Source organism: Dermacentor albipictus, chromosome 1 (genome assembly GCF_038994185.2).
Source record: "Dermacentor albipictus isolate Rhodes 1998 colony chromosome 1, USDA_Dalb.pri_finalv2, whole genome shotgun sequence".
NCBI lineage: Eukaryota > Metazoa > Arthropoda > Arachnida > Ixodida > Ixodidae > Dermacentor > Dermacentor albipictus.
The window spans coordinates 38,411,946-38,437,796 of NC_091821.1; the positions used below are offsets into that span (position 1 = coordinate 38,411,946).

General features: G+C 47.1%; 1 pseudogene; it reads right to left on the bottom strand.

Annotated features, from left to right (window-relative positions):
• Positions 1-13,202: 13,202 nt before the first annotated feature.
• On the bottom strand, positions 13,203-14,271 carry LOC135901126 (uncharacterized; annotated as a pseudogene).
• Between the last annotated feature and the right edge of the window lie 11,580 nt (positions 14,272-25,851).

Here is a 25,851-nt window from a genome sequence, read left to right on the forward strand (position 1 = left end):
GAACTATCTCATCCATATTAGTAATGATATTGCCGGCTTTGTCTCTTAACGCATACATCTGATTCTTGCCAATTCCTAGTTTCTTCTTCAGTGTTTTTAGGCTTCCTCCGTTCCTGAGAGCATGTTCAATTCTATCCATATTATACTTTCTTATGTCAGCTGTCTTACACTTGTCGATTAACTTCGAAAGTTCTGCCAGTTCTATTCTAGCTGTAGGGTTAGAGGCTTTCATACATTGGCGTTTCTTGATCAGATCTTTCGTCTCCTGCGATAGTTCACTGGTATCCTGCCTAACGGAGTTACCACCTACTTCCATTGCACACTCCTTAATGATGCCCACAAGATTGTCGTTCATTGCTTCAACACTAAGGTGCTCTTCCTGAGTTAAAGCCGAATACCTGTTCTGTAGCTTGATCTGGAATTCCTCTATTTTCCCTCTTACCGCTAACTCATTGATCGGCTTCTTACGTACCAGTTTCTTCCGTTCCCTTCTCAGGTCTAGGCTAATTCGAGTTCTTACCATCCTATGGTCACTGCAGCGCACCTTGCTTAGCACGTCCACATCTTGTATGATGCCAGGGTTAGCGCAGAGTATGAAGTCTATTTCATTTCTAGTCTCGCCGTTCGGGCTCCTCCACGTACACTTTCGGCTATCCGCTTGCGGAAGAAGGTATTCATTATCCTCATATTATTCTGTTCCGCAAACTCTACTAATAACTCTCCCCTGCTATTCCTAGTGCCTATGCCATATTCGCCCACTGCCTTGTCTCCAGCCTGCTTCTTGCCTACCTTGGCATTAAAGTCGCCCATTAGTATAGTGTATTTAGTTTTCACTCTACCCATCGCCGATTCCACGTCTTCATAGAAGCTTTCGACTTCCTGGTCATCATGACTGAATGTAGGGGCGTAGACCTGTACAATCTTCATTTTGTACCTCTTATTAAGTTTCACAACAAGACCTGCCACCCTCTCTATAATGCTATATAATTCCTGTATGTTACCAGCTATATTCTTATTAATCAGGAATCCTACGCCAAGTTCTCTTCTCTCCGGTGAGCCCCGGTAGCACAGGATGTGCCCGCTTTTTAGCACTGTATATGCTTCTTTTGGCCTCCTAACTTCACTGAGCCCTATGATATCCCATTTACTGCCCTCTAATTCCTCCAATAGCACTGCTAGACTCGCCTCACTAGATAACGTTCTAGCGTTAAACGTTGCCAGGTTCATATTCCAATGGCGGCCTGTCCGGCTAAATACTGCTAAAGTAGTACTAAAGTAAATTAGTACGGCTAAACTGCTAAATGCACCAATCAATAAAGAATTATTTTTTCTTGTAATATAAGTGCATTTTATAGCAAAAACATATTCGCCTCTAGACACGCGAAGTGCTAAGATGAGAAGCCTAAAGCAAATATTATGAAACAATCACTGGGTGTACACCTGGTTTCTTTATTTACAAGTAAGAAGAAGAAGAAGAAACCAACGGACATTACAACTTGAATACGCCACGAATACTGTGACGAAAAAGGAAGTGAACGACGAAGACGACGTTCGTTCGCTTTGCAGAGACAGAAGGCTTCCATTTCTTGGCCAATTCCTAATAGTGGATAGGAGCCACATACGGAATAGGAAGAAGCAGAAGACTGTTCCGGTCTGCTTATATGCCTATATTATAACTTTTCTAAATTCCTTCCATTGTAACATGTTCAATTAACTGTCTTATTTCTTTTAAAAATATGAAAGCCATTCATTTGTTCTCACTTCTCAAGTACACGTTAATATTTTATTTGCAGTTTGACATTTTCAAGTTCATTTTTCTGAATGCATTAGCTCTGCGTACGATCCCCCATGTCGTGGCCCACCCCCCAATCGGAGTACTAGCCATGTTTTGAAGGCGCATTATCATCATCGTCGTCGTCGTCAGCATCATCATCACTGCCGTGTTCCATTCCTTTCGGCACGAGACATCATGCAAAGCCGTGTTCCGCCACTGGACAAGACAATGACGACTTGCGTGTCCTTCCTCGTCGGGTTTAGCTCACGGTCCATCGCCACCACTCGAGCTGCCTTAGACCGAGCCGTAGATGCTGGCGCCTCTGCAGCTGCAGCTGAACGCTGGTCCTTCCAGCTACTCCCGCAGTCCTTACGCTGCCGTGGTTCTTACCCAGCGGCGCTGCAGACTCCATCGCTGCCCTCTCTCAAGTCTTCGTCGTCCCAGCCAGAATGCGAAGCATGGTTGGCCCTGCTCCAGCCCGAGTCTGTTGCCGCATCATCCGCGCAGCCAACTGTGACTCAACCAAAGACATCGGTAAGCGTTGGGCTGGAGCTGTCCACACCGTCACTACAGCGCGGCTCACCAGGCCCCCGTGGGCGTGGAGGTTGCCAACGCCGCCACTTTGCACCACGGCCGCGATCGAGCCCAAAGTCACCAGTCGTGAGGCCTGTCAAAGCTTCAGCCATGAAGCCTCCATCAGGATTGTGACGGCATCGCTTTGGTTGCTGGACGAAGCCCTCACCACGAGCAATACTTAGTGTTGGGACCTCGGTGCGTCGTGTCTTGTTGATGGGTGACTTGCACCGTTTGCCGTGGTGTTCTCGGAGAGATAGAATCGATGTGCCCTTGTGACTAGAGCCCGTGATCTGTGATCGCCGTGTGTTCTGGCCGACGATGACTGAATTTCTACAGCTACAGCTTAATATTTGTGTTTTTCGTTGGTCTTTTATCTTTATAGTTTTAGTGTATGCATTATTGTCTATAAATAAATGTTAATTAACGAATATTCGTTTCTTTTATGTCCGAAACCATACAACCTGCAAATTTTATTCCCTGGGTCCCCTGTAATCCACAGTATCTGAAATTCTACGTTCTGATACGTTCGCGTATCACCTCTGTTTTAAATGTGTCCGCCACGTAAGACAATGAATGGCTCATACCCCCTTAAGTAATGGCTCATACCTCGTAAACGTGGCCTTCCCATTACAACAGAAGTGAAATTCTACGCTGGAATGATGAGTGGCGATGGAACCACTGTGGAAGACGACGGCGCTCGAGCCATTGCTGATGATGATTGTTCTTTTTTTTTTTGCAACACGGTACTTGCTGTGGAAGAAGATGAGCGCGCGAGCAGTGGCACTAGCTTGTTTGCGTGATTGGCGCCGATAATTCTTTAAGAGTTCTTTTCCAAAAAGTCGTACAAAACATTTTTTTCAGAAGCATGTGTTGTTAACCTTGTGCCTGGGACCTCTTTGCGTCCCACGTGTGGCAAGTGTAGTTCAAGGGCGTGGTGCAGCTTCACGAATCCCACTGGGGTATGTGCCACTGAGCTTGGACCCTTCCTGCACTATCACCGGGATCGATCGGCATGATGATTTGTTTTTGTCAACGGCGCGGGGGGGGGGGGGGGGGGGCAGTACACACAGTTCTTTTTTTTTTCAATTTGTAGCCATAGACAGCTTCGCTGTAAAAAATGACGGAAACGAAAAATTGGGCACCCTGTTGGACGATGGCACATTCCATTTGATGTCATGACTGGCTGATTCACAGAGGACGGCAGAGGGAAAGGTCATGTAGGGCTTACGTCAGCTCCTGAAATTCATATTGAAGAGCAGCAGCGTGACATTCGGTCGCAATATTCTACGCGACAAAGTCGTATATTGGCGCGCCGAAGAGCCTTTTGCTCCTGCTCCTGTAATAGAAGCAAAATAAACCTTCACATTTAACTGAATTTCCTATAGTCTTTTTTAAAGTTGATCCACGTGTTGACATCAAGTGACGCCTATTGAAAAAAAAAAGCCGTATGTCTCAGATACCGTGTGTCCATACACGTATATGGATCGTTCAGGATCCCGTAAGTAAACCCGCTCGTTTACACAGAAAGCCATGTGAGACTATCAGACTATGGTTCGGGGAACAAGGGTCTTTTATTGCGAAAGCAATTATATCTACACGACAGGCGCATTCTTGTCGTGGCCGTCACCGAGATGTGTAGTGTAAAGTTCAAGGGCGACAACACCGTCGCCGCGCGCCGCATGCTGTATGCGCGAATGAAAGTGTGCGAGGGCGAGCCAACGATCGTGGTCTCGCGCTCGCAAGGGAGGAAAACGGGGAGGAAGCGCGCCGTCTCCCATCGCAAGCAAGGAACCTGGGGGACGGGAGGTTTTACTTCGGCTGCCTCCCTTTCTTGACACCATATCGTTATGTCACTATTTTTCGATTTTCTTCGCCCCAATTACGTAGAAAGACACCGGCGTTCGCGGCAGCAGCGGCTACAAATAATGCGTTGAAGCATCGAGGAAACAGAATTGCACCTATTTCTCGCGCGCCACGCCGGCCACGCGTCCCAGCATTCCTCACGCGGAGCGGGCAGAATGACGCAATGGAAAGCTGCAGCGAAAGCCGCTACCATGCTGGGGAAAAGGAGTAGAGGTGGGCGCCGAGACGTCGGCGCGCCGCCACAGGTTGTTCTCGCTGCGCCGCCGACGCTAATAAAGCCCCTTAAACTTCGTAGTTGAAGGGGCTTTAGACGCAAACTGATCGGCGCGCCGCCTCCGCGCATGTTTCTTGTCGGCGCGCCATTTAAATAGGAATAACGAAATCTTTTTTTAAGTCACTGTAGCTTCGTTTGAGATTTTTTGTTGTCATGTTTATTCTTTTGTTTGTCTGAAGCATAGAACCATGTGAAGCAGGGAAGCGATGAAGAACACGATGCAAACAAAAATAACCCTGCTCTGCACGCGGCTGCGCCTGCGTGTCGTCACAAGTCCAGTTCAGTTCAGTTCAGTTCAGTTTATTGTCCTTAAAGACCCCCGGAGGGGGTATTACATAAGGGGTGGGTTTAACATAAGTTCCACATTTGGTACTCTTCATAAATTATATTCAAAGTGATCAATCACACGCTGTAGGAATGAAGACAGGCAAGTGATGCTAACAATGTTAGCAGGAAGGCCGTTCCAGTCTTTAGCTGCTCGAGGAATGAACGAGGCGGAAAAATGAGTGGTTCGGGCACGTGGCCGTGCGACTTGCTGCGGATGACTGGTGCGGTGAGAGATGCGTGCTGCAGGAACGATGTATGGCGCATGATGAAGGGTACTGAAAAAGAACTTGTGATAGAGCTCAAGACTAGCAATGCGTCGGCGATTAGATAGTAATGTTAGTCCGGATTGTGTTTTAAGTGCGGAAATACTGACATCATATGGATATTGTGAGTGAATGAACCTAGTAGCGCGGTTCTGAACAGATTCAAGTGAGGTGATAAGATATGTTTGGTGCGGGCTCCAGATGGCAGATGCATATTCAAGTTTTGCCCGAACAAGGGACTTGTAGGCAAGCAGTTTTACGTTTTGAGGTGCCTGGCGGAGATTACGTTTTAAAAAACCTAGTGTTTTATTAGCAGATGATATGATATTAGAAATATGTTTATGCCAGGATAGATCATTGCATACAGTGACACCTAGATATTTATAGGACTCTGCTAGTTCGAGAGGCATGCTTCTAATTTGGTAGGGAAATACCAGGGGATTACTGCTACGAGTGAAAGACATAACTTTACATTTTTGTACATTTAGTTTCATTAACCAATCGTCACACCATGTTAGTATGTTGGTGAGGCCTTTCTGCAGGGCTGTTTGATTGCTGGTGTTACGTACAGTTCGATAAATGACACAATCATCGGCGAACATTCGGATATTACAGGACACATGTGAAGGTAAGTCATTAATATATATTAAAAATAATAGGGGGCCAAGAACCGATCCTTGAGGAACGCCTGATGTGACTGGCACAGGGTTAGATAGGTGATTATTTATAATGACAGATTGGGAGCGGTTGCTAAGAAATTCAATGATCCAATTCAAAACATCAGGATGCAAATTAAGTCTTGTAAGTTTCAATATTAGACGTTGATGAGGAACTTTATCGAAGGCCTTAGAGAAATCCAGGAAAATTGCGTCAGTCTGTATGTTACTGTCAAGGTTAGTGTGAACATCGTGCAGGAAAATGGCCAGCTGTGTTTCACAGGAGAAACCTTTGCGGAATCCGTGCTGGGCGGGATGGAAACAGTGATTCAAGTCAAGAAAATTCATGATAAGAGAGTAGATGACATGTTCCATGATTTTGCAGGGGACGCTTGTTAGGGAGATGGGGCGGTAGTTAAGAGGCGAGTTTCTGTTACCTGATTTGTGAACTGGAACGACCTTCCCAATTTTCCAGTCATCTGGAATGAAACCTGAAGAAAGAGACTGGGCAAATATCAAGGACAAATAGGCTGCAGAAATAAGCTTCGTGTTTTTTAAAATTTTTGGGTTAATCTCGTCTATGCCGGAAGATGATGAACACTTGATTTTGTCAATGATCGCACAAATACCGTCTGCATTGAAAGCAATGGCTGGCATTGACGAGTTCATACTAAGCGATGATGAAATGGGAGGCGCATTAGATTCGTTAGTGAACACAGAAGCAAAGGCCGAATTGAACACTTCGGCGCAATCGGAATCATTAATAATTTCGTTCGATTCGTTAGTTATCTTAATAGTGCGCGTTTCGCTATCCTTTATAACTCTCCAAAATTGCCTCGGGTTATTGATTAATAGGTTTGGTAGATCATTGTGATAAAATGAGTGTTTAGCGTGACGCAGTGCGTCGACGTAGCTCTGTTCGGCTTCATAATATTTATCCCATGCGCATGGGCGTCCTCTCTGTTTGGCGGCGCGATACAGACGCTTCTTTTTGTTTTCTAGGCGTTTTAAGGCCTTTGTGAACCATGGTTTTTGCTGACAAGAACGAAAGGTGACTTTAGGAATGAATTTATGTGCAAGATCACTTAGTTTGTTTTTGAAGCGCGTCCAATTGCTGTTAACGGAATGGCCTTGAAAAGTTGATTCGAATATAGGAAAGAATGTATTCATAGCTTCAGTTATAGCTCCGTAATTTCCTTTGTCGTATAGACATATTGTTTTCTTAAAGGTATCCCGTGTCAACAAATTGAACGTAAAAGTGGCATGAATGACTTTGTGATCACTGATCTCAGGTAAATAAGAAATGGATGAAAGGCTGTCAGGGTGGTCGGTTAGTATGAGATCGAGGACGTTAGCAGTTTGCTGCGAAATCCGGGTTGGTTCAGTTACTAGCTGGGAAAGATTAAAGTTGAGGCAGAAATCGAGAGTGAGTGAGTAAAGACTTTATTTGAAAACAAGGTATTGACGGATGACCTTGTTGTTAGGCAGCCACGAGCCCCTGAGCCCGGGCGGCTTCTTCAGCTCTCTCGATGACCTTGGCCTGCAGGTCAGGGTCGGAGCTGAGCAACACGGCCTCCCACTGCTCAGTATTACTTATTTCGTGATTTGTATGATTTTCGGCTGGGCACGACCACATAATATGGAATAGATCCGCTTTTTGCTGACAATGCTTACATGTATTAGGGTATTGGTCCGGGTAGTAGCAGTGATAGGCTACGGGGTTGGTGTAGGTGTTCGTCTGAAGTCGTCTCCAAGCTACTTCTTGTCGCTTGTTAAGCGATTTGTGTGCTGGCGGGTACACTGCCCTGGCTAACCTGTAGTGCTGAGTTATTTCCTGGTAACTGACCATGCGATCCCTCCCTGATCCTAGCGTGAGCCGTCCGGGTGCTCGGTTGGCGAGTCCTCGAGCGGTGGTGTGGGCGGCATCGTTGCCGGGTAGGGAGGAGTGTGCTGGTGCCCAAATGATGTGGATTGGTCGTGGGTGTTGGTTTGTGTCTATTATGTGTTTTACGGGAGCCGAGACCCGACCTTTCGCAAAATTGCGTACTGCTGCTTTGGAATCGCTGATAATGTAATGACAATGTGTGGAGGCTATTGCCAGAGCGATAGCCGCCTCTTCCGCTGTTTCGGAGCTTCTGGTGCGAATTGAACCACCAGCGCGTATTTGACCTGAGGAGTCCACCACTGCAAGGGACATACAGTTGCCTTCTATGTATTCTGCTGCGTCGACATAGACTACGTCTTTGAAGGCGTGGAATTTCTGATGTAGGGCTTTGGACCGCTCGGCCCTCCTTTCCTTGTGGAATTCGGGGTGCATGTTTTTAGGGAGTGGATTAATTTTGAGGTGGCGCCTCTGATCGTGAGAAATGTCTACTTTAACGCTTTGCATCGACTCGTAGTTGATGCCGAGATTCTGGAGGATGTTTCGCCCGGCGGCACTCTGAGCTAGCCTTTCGTATTGAGATATAAGGTGCGCTTCTACTAGTTCATCGAGGGTGTTGTGCACACCTAGGGCTAGCAATTTAGCGTTTGCCGTTCTTATAGGTAGCCCAAGAGCCTGTTTATAGGCCCTCCGGATAATCCCCTCTATTTTCTCTCTCTCAGCCGCTTTGAGGCAGAGGTACGGGGTGATGTAGGTGATGCGGCTGAGAACAAAGGCTTGTACCAACCTTATGAGGTTGGCTTCTTTCATGCCAGAGTGTCGGTTGGCAATTCTTGAAATGAGTCGCATCGTCTGCTGAACGCATGCTTCCAGTTTGTGAATTGTGTTGCCGTTGCGCCCGTGAGCTTGCATGAAGAGGCCTAGTACACGGATGGTGGTCACCACCGGGATCGCGCCTCCTCCGGCTCGCACAGTGATTTCTGGGGATGGCGCAGTGTCGGATTTGCGGTTTGTAGGGGCTCTGAGTAGGAAGAGTTCTGATTTTTGCGGGGAGCAGGCGAGGCCTTTGTCGGTAACGTACTTTTCAACCGTGTCTACAGCTTGTTGCAGCGTGGTTTCTACATCTCCATCGCTACCTTTAACCACCCACAGGGTAATGTCGTCTGCATACAGACTGTGGTGTAGACCTGGAATCTGATTTAGTTGTTCCGGTAATCTGATCATCGCTAAATTAAAGAGGAACGGGGATAAAACTGATCCCTGCGGGGTGCCACGACTTCCAAGAGGGATCTTGTCCGATTGTAGTTCCCCTATTCTTAGTTCCGCTGTGCGGTGGTTCAGGAAGTCTTTGATGTAGTTGTAGGTCTTCTGGCCCACACCTAGGTGCTGCAGATTCTCTAGTATAGCCTGATGCGCTACGTTGTCAAAGGCCTTTATAAGATCAAGGCCCAGGACAGCCCGGGTACCATTCTTGGGTATGTGGTCCAGAACTTGATGTTTAAGCTGAAGCATGATGTCTTGCGTGGAAAGTTTTGGACGAAAGCCAATTATGGAGTTCGGGAATAAGTTGTTGTCCTCCGCAAAATTGTGGAGGCGGTTAAGTATAACGTGCTCCATGAGTTTTCCTACGCATGAGGTCAGAGAGATCGGGCGCAAGTTCTCGAGCTGTAGTCGCTTACCATGTTTAGGTATGAATATTATTTGTGCATGCTTCCACTGCGAGGGGATAGAACCTGTTTCCCAACAGCGGTTGAAGTACTCTGTTAGGGCAGTGATAGATACGTCGTCTAGATTTCGGAGGGTCTTATTTGTTATTCCATCGGGGCCTGGTGCAGATTTAGTTCGGAGTTTCAGCAAGACGGCTCGTACTTCAGCCTCTAGGATGGGTGCGTCTAGGTTAAGATTCTCCGGACCAGTGTATGGCTTCTGGGGGATTTGTGCATTTGTGCCTATGTACCGGGTTTTCAGCTCTGTGAGGAGCTCGTCGTTCGTACCCTGGTATTGGTGAGTGATCTTGTTGAGGCATTTCCTCTGCTCGGATTTACTCTTATCCGGGTCCATAAGGTATCGGAGGAGATTCCACGTTTTGGCTAGACCGAGTTGTCCCTGCATGCTGTCGCATACCTTTTCCCATTGGTCTTTGGTTAATTGGTTAGCGTATTCCTCGATTTCTATGTTAATTTGCGCGATGCGCAAGCGGAGTGTACGATTTAGTTTATTCTTTTTCCAGCGGGTTTGCATGCTGTTTTTGGCTTCCCACAAGTGTAGGAGGCGGCTATCCACCTCGACCAGACCATCGTCTTCAGGGATTTCCCTCGTGGCGCGTTTCACGCAATCTCTGAGATCCCCGATCCAGGCCTCGAGATCGTTTATATGCTCGGTGGCGGTTGTCTCCCGAATCTGGCGGAAGCGGTCCCATTCCGTGAGCGAAACTCGTTTGCCCTTCTTGCGGGGTGGACCCGCCTGAATGTGGATTTCTATGATATAATGATCGCTACCGAGGCTTTCCCCGGTATTAGTCCAATCATAGTTGCCTATGTTTTTGATGAAAGTTAGATCGGGAGTGGTGTCAACACTGACACTATTCCCGATACGGGTGGGTGTCTGGGGGTCTGTGATCAGAGTCAGTCCCTGTTGTTGGGCCTCTAGCCAAAGATTACGACCTTTGACTACCTCTGTGCGGTATCCCCATGCAGTGTGGGGAGCGTTAAAGTCACCTAATAATAATATGGCCTTTTGTTGGGAGATTCTGAGAACCTTCCTGAATAGAGTTCCGAACTTGTGACGTCGGCACTTTGGGCTACTATAGACATTAAGAATGAATATGCTTTCATCCTCCTTACGTTTAGGAATGAGTTCAATAAAGACGTGGCTTATGTCGACTTCTTCAATATCATGTTTAATGACTGTTAGATTTCTGTGAACTAGAATAGCGGTGGTGGAATCCGACCCAGAAGCATTATAGGATTTATACCCTGCCAATTTTGCGTGGCCTCCCGTCTCCTGAAGGGCAATGATATCAGGGACCGCCTTACCCCGAAGGAACTGCTGAAGGTTTCCCCGTTTGCGGCGAAACCCACGGCAGTTCCACTGCCAGATCTTGTAGTTAGGAGTGTGAGCCATTTTGAGGTGGCGGGGGTTCAGCGATCGGTTTGGAGATTTCGGATAGGGGTGGACGGTCATAGGGTTTGGATGCCACGCCCTTAAGGGAGCCGGAGGCCGTGGATGTAAATCTCGACTCCCAGCGAAGTACTTTGGCTTCGGTCGCGGCTACCCGAGACTCTAGGTTGGTGCTTCTGGTTTCCAGAGAGTCTAGACGTGCGCTTATTTGTTGCAAGTGGGCACCATTCTCCTGATGTTGCTGAAGCATCTGGTTGGCAAGTTCAGTAATCATATGTTCTAGTTTCTCGAATCTTGGTGATATGTCTGAAGAGTTGTCTGTATGATCTTCTGCCTTACGTTTATGTGGTGGTGCTGTGGTGTTGAGTGAGGGATTAGATGGTGGGGTAGGACGCGGCGTCTGACTGCGCTCCTGTTGTTTTTGCTGTAATCGGGTGATTTCTGCACGCTGCTTAGTGATTTCGGTTCGCTGTTGTTCTATTAACTGCCTCATTTGTTGGAGTTCTGCCTCGAGAGCCTGCATCTTAGGATACTGAGCATTGGGAGAAGAGACCGTGTTAGCCCAGCTCACCTGTGGACCGCTGTTAGTCGGGGTCGTTCGTCTCCCGGAACTCGACCGGTTCCGCGACGTCCCGTCGGAGTCGGTGGCACTTGGAGTTGAGCTTAGTCTCGGGTAAGACCGAGATCGGCTCCTACTGCTCGATCCTCCGGGAAAAACGCTTGCACTGGTTTCTTGGCTGTTCTGCGTCGATCGGCGTTCTCGCGATCTACTTTGCCTGCGCTCGTTAGGGATGTTCTGTTCTTCCACCGATAGTTTCTGCCACTGTCGTTGTCGGATGATGTAGGGGATTTGGAAACGTTTCCTGCATTGCTTTGAGCCGGAGAGATGGTTGCCGTTGCAGATAGCGCATACTAGTTCGCAGTCATGATCCGTTGGCGGGTTTTGCTTGCCGCACCGGATACAACATTTTTCGTTCGGGGTGGGGCACACATCGTCCCGGTGGCCGACTTTTCGGCAGATTCCGCACACTTCGATCTTCTTCTTGTACAGAAGGCACCGGTACGTAGTATTTCGGTAGTTGACGTAGTGTGGTACTTCTTCACCTTGAAAAACGATGATAACTGAGGACGTCTTGCCCATGCGCCTGGCGTGCAGGACCCGGGGGGTATTACGCGCCAAACTTCTAATAATGTCTTCTTGTGTGTCGTAGTCCGGAATCCCATGGATGATTCCTTTGGCCGAGTTTTCAGGCGCCGTAATGTAAGTAGTCATGCTGAATCTCTTCTCTTGTAATTTGAGCTCCTTGATTTGGCTGTATTTGACGGCGTTGTCTTCTCTTGGTGTGCTGACAATAATGATATTTTGGCTGGTGTTGATTCGGATCGTGTCTTCTAGTTGCGCTGCCGCTTCCAGAGCGGCCGTTCTCATGATGTTGTCGGTGATGAGCGCGGAGCTCCAGCCGGCTGTATTGAATCCGTCACGCGGTCGGAGAACCACTTTGAAGTCGTCTTCCGGCAGCGGTGGGGGCTTCGGCACTTGCCGACGCGGACGGGACGACGGCGTCTGCGCTACCGAATTAGTTCTTGTACGCGGTATGGCTTTGGACTCGTTAAGGCTTGGTTTGCTTCGCTGTAGGGTCTTATGGGCGGCGAGCCATCCTGCCTCGTTTAGTTCTTCCGGGGCGATTTCAGTCCCCTCCACTTCTATTTCCATAGTTGCCTGATGAGTTGGTAGAGATGCCGGGCTGCCGAACCGGCGTTAGGGTTAACGCGGCGGTCGGCGAACCGGGCACGAAATGTGGCGTTTTATGGATGGATATGGAAGCACTTGCCGAGATGTTGATCTCTTCGTGGTCCTGATGACTTCCCGCAGTAGTGGCGATGGTGACTTCCAGGAAATCTACAGGCTGACGGTCGCTGTGAGTGGAAAAAGCCGGAGCTCCATGTGAGGTACTTCTACATTTCTTCTACTTCGTCTTCGTCTCGCAGAAATCGACAAAATTTTTGGCCTCTGTGTGTCCGGATACCGAGAATGATTGTATGGTACGCCAGTCTATTTGTGGGAAGTTAAAGTCACCGAAGAGCAGGATTTGCGCGTTTCGGTGGGTGGTTACCAGTTCGCTTATGACGTTGTTAAGTTGATGGCAGAAGTCAGAAGTAGCACTGGGCGGTCTGTAGCAGATACCAAGTAGCACTTTTTTTGGATAGGTATGCATTATGACCCATACCATCTCGAGATCTGATGTGACGTTAATTAGTGAGCATGGCAACTGCTCACGAACAGCGACTAGCACACCACCACCACGGGTTCCTGCGCGGTCGTTCCGATAGAGGCAGAAACCGGGCAGGTCGGCTATAACTTCGCTATCAGCAACGGCGCTGCTCAGCCATGTCTCAGTTAGTAATAGTATGTTGCTACCGGTAGATGAAACTATGTTCGACACCAATTCACGCTTTGGGAGGAAACTGCGCACGTTCGTGTATATTATAGAAAGCGAAGCGCTATCTCTGGAGCAAGTCGGTGTTGTGTTATTTTTCTGTTTGGGGTGATGTAGCTGCTATGACAACTCTTTGACACTACTCGAGGCGGCATCAAAGGTGTATCTTCTGGAACCGATGAACAAAGTCTTAAAGCGGAGTGAAAACGGGGCGCCTTTACCTTTTGCGAAAGCAACGAGATGTTTTCGGGCATTTCGTACTGATCACGAAAAGTCCTCGCTAATACTGTAGTCAGTGCCCTTAAGCTTTCGGCCACTCGAAAGGATGTTAACTTTGGTTTTATGGAAAGTAAATTTTGCTATCAAGGGGCGAGAGTGATTGGCGGAGTGACGACCGATGCGATGTACACGTTCTATTTCTTTTGGCTCGATGGTTAGTTGCAACCTATCGCGGCAAAGTTCCACAATCAACCTTTCGGAGTCGGCAGTGGTTTCCGAGCTGGAAGGGTCAGGAATGCCGTAAAAAATTAAGTTGTCCCGCCGTGAGCGATTTTCAGCATCGTCGATACGTGCTTCGAGCTCGGAAATGCGAAAAATAGCCTGTTCTGTCGTGGTGCGCATTGCATCCACTTCGTTGCGAATGGGCAAATGCGTCTGGTAGTGACTCTCAAGATCATTCATTCGTTTGCTTAGATCAGTAATTGCCTTATCAGTAGAAGTAAGTTGCGACTTAAGACCATGGATTTCAGTGATCAGCTGGTTCTGACCGGCGGTTAGTTTTCGCAATTCGGTTAGTAGGTTTTCAGGAATGTTAGGACCCGGGTTTGTTTCCACATCACCGGCCAAAATCAGCAAGGCATGAATAATATGAGCACATTCGACAGCAATGGCGGCACAGCAGTGAGGGCTCGGCAACTGCATCAGGAAATAATTGCTAGATTTTTTAGCAAAGAGAGCGTATGGTTGACTAACCTGCATTGCAAAAGCAAAAGGTTTAGCGAGCTGTGCAGATGCGCAGTCGCCGAGCCCACAAAGCTGTGTTGACGGCCGCCCACAGTTTATATCTGGTGACTGCGTTGCTGTTGCTGACGATGGGGATTGCCACCCTCGACTGAGGACCACCGGCCGCCACTTCTGCTGGATGTCCGGGTATGAAGCATCGCTGGTACGGAAAACGTGGATGTTGGCTGGCTCGTTTCCTTGGCAGTCGACCACGCACCTCGACGAAGCTGATGTAGCAGGAGCGGTTATCGTAGGCAGCAGGAAATGCACAGTAGCGAACGTGACGGTCTGCATTGCAAAAGCAAAAGGTTTAGCGAGCTGTGCAGATGCGCAGTCGCCGAGCCCACCTGGGATGCCAAACCTTCTTGGGATGCCAACCTGGGATGCCAAACCTTCTCCTTAAGAGCGTAATATACCGCAACGAGAAGAAACAGCGACCATGGAACGTCGGAATCGCAGCTTGAGTGTCGTGGGCAGTGTATTTGCGGGTGGTATCGGCAATATGTCTGATAGCGGCATGAACGCCGGAGATGCAACTTGTAGCAAGATAAAAATTTCTGTCCCAGATGTGTTAAAGTTGCCGGTTGGAAGTTTTCGCATTATTCCGGCCGTTGCATTCGATGGAGCTTTTCTACGTGTAAAAAAAAGATTTTCACATGTTTACTGCTTGGTGCTGTTTATTTGTAGCATTCATATAAAAAATTGAATGGAACTGACACCGATAGCTGCACTGAACTGTAAAGCAGTGTCTACAGGCAGGTTAAAAATGAACTCCGTTATTTTCGGAAATAATTGTGCAACCGAGAAATGCCTGCATTTCAACTAATTCATACTTCGTTCGTTCAACCTGGTGACGACAAGTTAACAAATTGAGCAAATTTCATTTCTGCCATATTTAACATATCTCAGCTGGGCAAAAGGTGTTCACCTGCTGCTGAAAAAAAATGTATTATGATTGTTTTTCTCTCCGGGGAAGGGACGTTATAAGAAAAGTTACATAAGCAAAGGGTGACTCATATTCAGAAGAAGTGATTTCAGTCGGGAAAGTGCGTGATAACATCTGCTGATTGGTTGACAGCTTAAGGGCTGAACCCAGAAAAAGTTGGTCACAGAAGAGGTCTTTTTTTTTTTTGTAAAGCATACTGTATAACCACAATCTCATTCAGAACAAGTGGAAGCCATGTTAACATATCGAGGGAGTGTCGCGAGCGTCTGTGCTGGCTTAGCAATCCTAGACGAATTCATTGACTCTTTGCTCAATGGAAAAATATCTCCCATGAACCGAGACATAGCAAAAAAGGAAAAATTGCGGCTACGACGCAACAGCAAGGCTCTACATATTCGTGGAGAAAGGAATATCCAAACACACTCAACACAGACGCCTTTAGATATGTGCCCAATTTATTTTTTTAATACGTCGGCTGAAGAGCAAAATACTTACAAAACGTTTTGCGTTTCCCTCAGTTTCAACACCTCTGTATTCGGTACTCTCAGCCGTATGAAAAAGCCAGAATCTCTACCACTTCAGCAAAGAAGGATGTAGCGAAACAGCTTTTTAAATTTGTGGTTTCGGTTTCCACGCCGTCGGCGCCGCCGCTGCCAACAAAGAAGGGCCATGCGCCGCCGCCGATGAATAACCGGCGCCGCGCCGCCGACGCCTGCTAGAAACTACCACCATGAAGCTGTCGGTCGAAACCGACACGGCGCACAGCCATATAATAAAGAACCAACTTTGGCACACCTGGTGGGCATGCTCGCGAAAGTATGCCCACCACCGCGGCTCTCTGGGCATGCGTAACGTAGTTGTGTGGCAACGCGAAATGTCGGCGCAGTTACCGCAGGTTGTAGCTAGATTGTCCAACTTTTGCCCAGCTCACCGTCGCCGACACGACGTATAGTTAGCTTCGGCCGGCGTGGTGCGGTGCGCTGAAAACGCTGGAGTATATCGGGAACTTTATCGGCTTTTGGCGGCGAGGAGTTACGGAGTCGCCATCTGTCGGAAGCGCTTCCCTTGCAGTAGTATATGAGGGATCACGCGGCGCGCTCCTCATAGGTTTCGCTACGGTACTCAATAAAAACACCACGCGGCAGCCCTCGTGGACATTTATGTAAGTACTCTCAAAACGAGGAAAGTTTTTGACTGCCGATATAATGATCTTGGGCAAACTGCAAGGACAGAATCATTTACAGACGCTATCTCCTTACCGAATACGTACAGTGAACGCCACTGCGCGCGGTCGCTGCGGTGGAGCCACCCGAACCGGCTTCTTGCGTGAAAGGCACACAATCGCTGAGAGTAAACTATGTGAAATATGTTATTATAGTGGGCTGTCTGTAGAACCAAATGGTGCATAACAGAATGGAGCCTCAATCCAGCGATCGCATACGGGTTCGCAGTGACCGACTGCGCGTCTGCATGCCTGTTTGTGCACAATGATCTGCTTTCGCTGTGAGCGCGTTTTCGCACCATGCCGTGAGCTTTAGGCCGCAGCATATGAGCATTTGACAGTACACAGCAACCATTGTTGCGTGGACGCTACCAGAAATGTTCAAAAATAATTCCGTTATACACTGTAAACGGAAATAACTCCGAGGTGGGAGTATTATGCTTGTCCTCTAGTGACCCCCCGGTTCGGAGTTTATTATGCTCCGTATGATCGGAGTAGAATTTTTACTTCGTGCGAGCGGAATTTTTGCGTGGAATTATGGGACTTTATTTTTCAGTCTTTTCTTTATTTTTTGCTTTGCAATGGACGGAGTTTTTTCGAGGTACAACGGGAGTATAAAAAGAGGCATCGCGTGAGTTTGCGCGAACATCTCTACATGCAGAGGCTGCTGGTCAAATTTCGAAATGCGCACACGAGACCGCGTCAAATTCGACGCAACAAGTCAATGAAAGCACATATATCATGACATACATAAATATTTCAGAAATACCCAATGCAGAAGTTTGAAAGACATCCTACGTACACGCGATACTCAAGAAGCAACGGTGCCAGTATATATAGCCACGATACTGTGTGCCTCGAAACCGCCTAGGGAGCAGCTGTGCTGTTTTCAGAATTACGACTCACATGCTCGTTCACACGAGATCTGCCTCGTTGAAATTAACAGAATACCTTAATCAACACAAAACTGTTAATTCAGAATAGTGAGAGAAAATAAGTTAATGGCGTAATTTTTCAAAATTATCATGCCATTCTGTGAGTGCTGAAGCGACTTCGCACACTGCGGGCGTTCGCGGCCAAAAAGTAGTGCGTTAGTTACAGTAAGCAAGTAAGATGTAAGTGCGTGTGCTTCATAGCAAAATTAAATTTTTGCGATATAGTGGTAGCGTAGCAAGAAATTACGTGTGAGCATGACCCGCAGCAGCCGACGTGACACCCAAAAATGCGCAGTCAAACATTTTATACACCGCACTACTTGCTCTGCGTCCAAACAATCTCTCTCGGTTATGAAAAGGAGCAACGTTGCTGATCTGTCGAGTCAATCCTTAAACTCGAGGCCAGCAGGCATGCGTCTAAATCAGTGTCTCGGATAGAGCGTAATGTTAATGCAATATCGGAAACAACGACGTGACCAAAACCTATATGCGCGCTAACAATTCGATTCACATCGCTCAATAAGAAGCTTTATTTACAGTACGCATACTTATGTCCTACCGTTTTTCTTCGGGCGAGGATATCCGTTCACAGATACATAAAAACAGTTGCTTGCACTCCGGTCTTTCTCACTGGCAACACAGCACCGCAACCAACTTGGGGGTACGCCATTCATGCGCGACTAGCATGGATGTCGTCGCTCGAACAGTGGCTGCTGTTGCCTCTGCTACGCGGTCTTTTCAAACATTACACCGGACGTTGTCAGCATGTATTCACAAGGACATACAAGTCGCATTTCACGTACTGAAGAACAAAAGCCAGGGTCACGCAGTACGAAAACACAGTCAGAACCTGAGCCGACATCACGAGCCAGTGAGCAGCTTCGCGGTATACCTAAGCCTTTTTCCGCACTTGAAAACGTTGCTCTTGCATTCATCATTGTCAGCAAAGTGATCAGAGCTAACGTACTTGTAGCTGAGCTACAGTGAGCTTCAGGCATGCCTATAACACTTTCTGGAAGGAAATACAGGAAACAAATTGACGAAACGCTGTCACGGAACGACACTTCACAGATGTAAACAAACCGTCAGCCATGAGCACTGCCGGCTCCGCCGAACGCGCCCGGTCGCTGGCAAGGCGCACAGCCTCATGGGAAGCGCCACGTAACCAACCAGTTTTAGCGGAGGAGAGTTTTTTAAAACTCCCTGTCGGAGTTTCACGGGAGAACACGATTTTGAAGCGGAGTAAAATCGCGTCAGGTCGCCTTAATACTCCCGCAGCTAGCCAGCGGAGTGAAACGAGGGAATGGCGCTGTTTTGCTCCCATACATCGGAGTAAATATTTCAGGAGGGGAGGTTTTAGGTCACATCATCTGTTAAAAACTCCAAGGTGGGTTTATTTTCGTTTACAGACTTCGACGCCTAGCTGCGGCGACTGTGATGTGCCGTCGCGACGATTCAATCCTTTTTTGTCTTCTAAATTCTTGGACATTTCAATATTATTTCTCACGTTGCGTCGCAGTGTCTGTTTATCTGTCTTTTCAGCGTGCGATTTCCCTCTGCTCGTTTTTCGTAATCCAGTGCATTAATTCATAGCACAAACATGACCTTATGCCGTGCCTTTTTTTAATGTGCGTCTTACCGCTCAATTTCCATTCCAGTGAACTTGCCAGTATCTAGCATCAACAAGTTCATAGGCCAAACCATCATGACATTAGCCGGGCAGCGGGCGCGGGCGAGCGTCTCAGTGCGCGTTTTCTGCTACTCACCGAACATCGCGGAGCCCCGGCGCAGTAGCAGAAATGCTCCTCGCGTCTGTGCTTGCTGAATACCCGAGTTGTAGCCGATGGCTGCCAAGCTTCACGCAGCTCCTTGCCCTGCGGCTACGTGTGAATAAGGCTGACACCGGGCTCCGTTGCGTACGTCCAGCACTGCGGCACCGAACAGTAGCCTACCATGCTGCACGCTTCCAAAGGCAGCCACTACCTATTATAGTGTTTTCAAATGTTCTCAAGCAGACACCCAAGGCGGGAAAGCCTCACCACTTAATCAAAACCGCAGCGCAGGTGGGACATTAAACTTTCCTTTTTAGCTCGCTTCGGCGCTTCCGAAGCAGCCGATGCGGCCGCTGTGTCCACGTGATCCCTCATGCCACGTCACGCCGACGGTGGTGCTAGCTTTTCCAGTGGTGGAGCTCGCCCCCAATACTTATCATGTGTGTGTCTCAACTCTTTGTGACCTAATTCTGATCCTTGCTGGTGTGTCGCTACATCCAATACTTGATCTTCCATTGACGTCCAACCGATGTTGCTACAATGTCGCTAAAGGGTATCCCGTCACACGCGAAATTGCCTTCGGGGTCTGCTCGATGCACTTCTCGATTGATGTCAATGAGCGTAAAGTTCATTGGCTTAGCTAGAATCGAAATTTCTCTGTTTACTGCAAGCACTGCCTTTTCAATTGCACACCCTTGCTTTTCAACCTCTGGCACCATGCACACTGCGATTTGCCCTTCCTTTGAAACATTCCGAAGATGAGTAACCCCTTTGTCTATTTGATCCGCGATCCCTGTCACCCGTCCTTGTAGTACGTCAATCACTACGCCCATTATCGCCACTAGGTGCCTCTCCTCCATTGTGTCCAGATGTGTTCCTTGGCTTTCACTATCATTTCCCTAATCGGTTTACCAGGAAGAGCGCTAATCTGCACTCGGTCGCCTACACCAACCCTCTCTATTATCACTGGTTCCTCTTTACGCATGTTTAAATCACCAACAAAGACAACTCCAAGCCTTTTCCTCGCCGCCGAAACCTGCACCTGAGTCCGCGATGGCTTCCCCGCCTGTCTTATCGTCACGTCTCGCTTTGTTGTCTCCTTGCGCAGCCGGCACGTCAGTGGTAGCCCCTCCGTGACCATCACTGATGGGTCCGCCACTGCTTTCCAACGTGGTGGTTCCTGCTTACTTACCTGTTCTTGCTTCGGAGCCAGCCCCGTTCACGTTGTTCGCATTGAAGCATTCACCATTGAGTTGCGGAACGGATGCACATCTTCATTTCTGCTTTGGCTTGATTCTACCACCTTCATCCGCTTCTGCTCATTCTTGAGTTACTTTTCTAGTTTACTAAACGGCTCAGCTAGCTTGTCTTTCCCTTCTCGAGACAGTCTAGACCTGACTCTAGCACACATATATTGCAGGTAAAAAATGACCTGTTATCATCGCGTACGGACTCAAACAGCGCGTCTTCTAATGTGTATAGGAACGCTCGCACTCAGAAACGCACTCTTCAGTTACTCCTAGTACCGACCATTATCTGATACTAATAAGGCGTCGTACAAAAGTAACCCTACTTGTAGAAAAAGAAATACAGCTCTTCGTTACCTACCAGAAAGCCCAAAGCAAGTGAAAAGCATGAAAATTGATATATATATAGATTGCTCGTTTAACCTAACACTTCTAGCAACTAAGTAAGTGAAAAATCAAACAAAAAAATTCTCTTTGGCGCGCTGCTCCTGCTACTTTGAGAAAGCGTTTCCACTTCACACATCTGTTCCCTTCGGCGTCACTCGAGAGAGTAACTGGAAGTTAACTTGGATGGATGGATGGATGGATGTTATGAGCGCCCCCTTTGGAACGGGGCGGTGGGTTGCGCCACCAAGCTCTTGCTATTATCACGGCCGCTTTTTTGTCCAGCGGCTGCGCTATTATACTGCCTAATGTCCTACCTAGGTAAAAAAAAAGGAAAGAAATAAAAAATGCGCGATGAATCCCCATAACCAAATTTTCTGACCCCCTATTGTGAATTTTGTTTTTGTGCCTCTCCGTTTTTTATCGTTTTCCTACTTTTCTTCCACCAATCTTCGAATCGTGTCTTACTAATCTCTATTGCGGGCATGTTTACTTTTCCCCTGCTCTCACTGAACCCAAGGGCTTCAAGAAGTCCAGTGGTGCCTAAATCGACCGCTGGGCAGATATCTTCACATTCTAATAAAACATGCTACATCGTTTGCATAGCTTTTCCGCAGCAAGCACATGCTTCTTCTTCCTTTTTATTTCTCGCTTTATAGGTGCGTGTTCTAAGGCATTCTGATCTCGCTTCGAAAAGTAATGAGCTTCCCTTTCAGTTATCATAAATTGTTTCTTTTCTGATTTCGTTTTTTCCTCGTAAGTAGTTACTAATGGCAGGTTTCTTTCCCATTGCCCCACCCATGAGATTATTTCAGCCTCTCTGACTTCCCGCTTGACCTTCTTTGTTGCTGTGTTGTCCACGCTACAGGCCGCATACTTCCTGGTAAGCATTTAGTTCTTTTCCTTCACTGTGAGTCAATGTTTTTTTCTGTACAAATACCGCAACACTCTCCCAGCGCATTCACTTTCTATTATATTCCTCAGTCGTTCTTCATAATCAATTTCGCTATGAGCTTCCCTCCCTTCAAAACTTGTCCAACCCATATCACCCTGCACAGCTTCATTTATAGTCTTCCCGTGAGTCCCTAATGCGAGGCGTCCCACTGACCTCTGGTTGCCATCGAGTCCTCATTGCACCCCTGGTTTCAAGCAAACAACAACATTTCCAAAAGTAAGTCCTGGAATCATTACACCTTTCCACATGATCCGGGGCACCTCGTACCTATTGCATCCCCATAGCGCTATGTGCTTCATTATGGCTGCATTTCTCTTCCCCTTTACTGTTATTTTTTTTCCTTGTGTTTCCTTATATCCATTGCCTTCGTTTATCCATGTACCAAGATATTTATATTATTTTACCCGAGGTATTTTCTGGCCCTGTATTCTCACTGTCTGTTCACTGTTTTTATTGAACATCATAACACCTGATTTTCTAACGCTAAATTTCTAACCTAAGTTCTCGCCTTCCTGTCCACAGATATTAGCCAGACGTTGCAAATCACTTTGCTTGTTAGCTAGCAACACAATGTCGTCCGCATAATATAAACCTGGAAGCTGCTGCTCTACTACTGTACCTGCCTGTTTGTATGAGAGATTAAATCCGATATTACTTCCTTCTAGCGCACTCTCCATCCTCACCATGTACATCACAAACAGCAGTGGGGATAAAGGGCACCCCAGCCTCAGTCCCTTGTTGATATCAACTTTCTCCTCGCTCCTCATCCCTTCCCGTCCAACGCCAACGGTATTTTCTAGGTAAATTTCTCTCAAATGCTGTAGAAAGTCTTCGCCTAAGCTTTCCCCTTCCAGAATATCCCACAAAAAGTTGCGGTCTACGTTGCCATACGCTCCTGTAAGGTCTAAAAGGGCCAAATATAACGGCCTGCTTTCTACTCATCATATTTCAATACACTCAGTAGGAACAAATAAGTTATCGTCCAAACGCCTACCTATTCTGATGCCATTCTTAAGTTCTCCCAAAATGACATTATTCTCTGCCCATGCTTGCAGCTTTAATCTGATTGCCTGCATTGCTAACCTCTATATTACCGATGTAATAGTCAACGGTCTATACGAGGGAATTCTATCTTTCTCCCCTTACCTTGATAAATTAAATTCATTCTACTTTGTCGCCAACTGTCTGGTATTCTTCTATCTTTTAAAGTTTTTTTGCACTGCTTTCACCAGAGCTTCCTTAATATTTAGTCCTAGTTCATAAATCAGCCTAACGGGAACCTCATCTAGCCCTGTGGTTGTGCGCTTGGGAATTTTCTTTTCGGCTTTCTTCCAGTTGAAATTTGTCAGAACCGGCTCCTTTTTAATCTGGTTCTTTTTCATGCTCTTTTTTTTTTCTTCAATTACAACCTCGTCATTGCCATGGAAAGATTCGGCTGTTATTTTTCGGATGTAATTAATTGCCGCTTCCCCTTCCAGTGTGTTTACATCTTCGTCTAGGATATGTTGTTGTATTGTTGTTGACTTCCTGCCTAATAACTTTATGTGTTTCCAAAATATTCTTGGTGCGGCCTTATTTTTCTCACGTATTTCTGACAACCAACGTTCACTTTCACCTTTTATCTTTGCTTTCACCAGTATTTGAATCATAGACTTTTTCTCCTGGTATATTTCCCATTTACTGGTTACTTCATCCTGCGGCAACTTGCCTGCTTGTGCTCTCGAGATGCTTTCTTTTGATCGGCGATCGCTTCTCGTATCTCCCTGTTCCACCAGCTTTTCGGTTTCTTTTTTTTTTTCTTTCCAACGAACATGCTGTTTCTCTTTCCGTATTTCTGTCGTTATTACACTTAGAAGCTCACTATATTCCCACTCTTTACTTGGCCATTCGCAAGGTTATTCGTCGATTCTTGTGACTATATTTGTTATTTGTTCAGCGTTCAAATTTGGACTGGCCATATTGCACTCCTTGCTCTCTTTCTCAACTACATATCCTATATTCAAAATGGTGCGTTTATGGTCACTCCTAATGCTGCTATACCGTTCGCCGTCAATGACCGTTTCTCTCAACTTACCATGAATTACTTCTGTTATCAGACAGTAATCGATGGTCGATTGGCGGTTTCCCACTTCCCGCGTGATTTGCCCTTCACACCACTTAGGCCCTGTGTTCACGATAACGAGGTTATGGAAGGTAACTAACCGCGCGCCCCCTGGTTTTTACCTCGAGCAGCTGGTAGACGACACATGCCTCGCACGCATCGTTTTCCCGTTCTCAACAGGCGCGTACGTTTGCGCCAGGACGTGCCGTTTGATATGACATGACATTAAAATGACGATAACTGCTTTCACAGTTTCTCCGTTCTTCTCCGTTTGTTCACACAAAGGGAAAGGGAAAGAAGCAAACGGCGTTAAAAGAGTCGCCGAACTCCCGGAGTGACTGCCTAATGCCACACAGCCGCTTAATGTAACCAGGCTCGTAGCTCACCCGCATGCATATATTTTTTTCTTGCTTGAAGCCTTATAAGTTTCCTGCAAAAATTACTAAAGGAAACAACGGCTCTTCGATTGGTCAGCTACCGTGGGATATGGTTAGTAAGTGGATTCATCTGATCTTCTTGCTCGTGGCTTCATACGCTCTTGTGGCTTTGTTTACTACGCTTTAAGTACCTTTATTGGCTTGCTTTATTGCTTTATATTTATTTATAATGCAGTACTTTGTTGAAAATACATCATTCTGCAAAGTCACGAAGCCATTTAAAGCCAGAAGGACGAAGTTTAGGCAAAGATATGTACTATAACCATCATTCCCACGCTGGTTGAAGCTCGATGCTCGCAACTCCCACAAACACTAGCGAAAAGTTCCCTCTAGTAATAATTGTAGTGAAACTCTGGTCTATGACACAAACCACTAGGCGCTGCCGGCAGTTGGTGCTACTTTTATGTGATCCAGGGGTTTCTCCAGGGGTTTCACTTGGAGCAAGTGCTTCTGCATTCCCCGAACAAAACGAGGGCACTGTAAATTCCTCGGAGTAACTGCTTCTACTTGTACAATCCTTAGCATTATTTACGAGAGTTGTCTTATATACATATACGACAACTTCAATGGAGTACGTTCTTTTGTGGCGCTTGAGTGGTCATAAATTAATTCCGGAAGCTGGCCCAGTCATGTACATGGGTATGTTGGTACATGGGTACATGGGTATGTTGGTATGTCTTGTAAGGTGTTGACCGCCCAATCGTCTTCCCGGCCTGCTCTCTCTGTGAGCCGGGCGAACTTCAGCCTCGCCGTCAGCCCAGTTACTCTGGCACTACACACACTCATCTGATGGAGCACGAGAATGTTGCTTGTGTGCACGCAGAGCCGCAAATCATCTGTTTTCTTTGACTTTTAGAAAGGCACACCTAAGCCCCTTAGGTGTCTGCGCTCTATAGGGATCAGTCTTCGAAGAGAACCGGGTGGTCTTCGGAAATGCCACCGCGAGGCATATTCTATAAAGTAACAACGTAAACTGATCAGGTTAACGTAAAGGGAGAGTCCAGTAGACAACGAAAAGAAAAACAATTCTGGGCTTTTACATGGGCAGGTACAGTGAAGCTGATTGTTTCGTTCTGTTACTTTCTTACCATCCACGGCTCACCCACGATTATCTAATCCTAATGGTAACGTACGCTGACCGCCACTCGCATCACTGACAATGGGTGAAAAGGGAAAAAAAATTATCAATAGAACCTATATATTATCGCGGCTATGATTCTGTTATACCTTGTACGTGTGGGTGCATCGCTATCGCTTCTTGATTTTGAAATTGAAGTTTCGCGCGCATTTATTCATTTTTGCACAAGCATGGTTTTTCGTGACTGCGCCTTTGACATGAAAGCTTGCCATTTTTTTCATGACTACGTGTATTTTGTTCACTAGAGCTTTGACAATGTTTTAAGTTGACTGCACATAACGGCTTAGCTGTTTTAGAGCGCAGCTATAAGGCGCCCGTTCCTGCGGCGAGCGTCGGCGCTCCGAGCGAACGAGCACAGCGAAAGATGAAAGAGCGAACGGCGGTCGCCGCAGGCGATGAAAGACGGCGATAACGAAGAGAGCGTGATGAGGAATGCGGAGGAGGGGGGCATCGCGAAAGCGTAAGACAAGCGTAATGTTGCGCGAGACGGGCTCAGCGGCGACGATGGCTACGAGATGGCGCCGGAGTAGCGCGCGTCG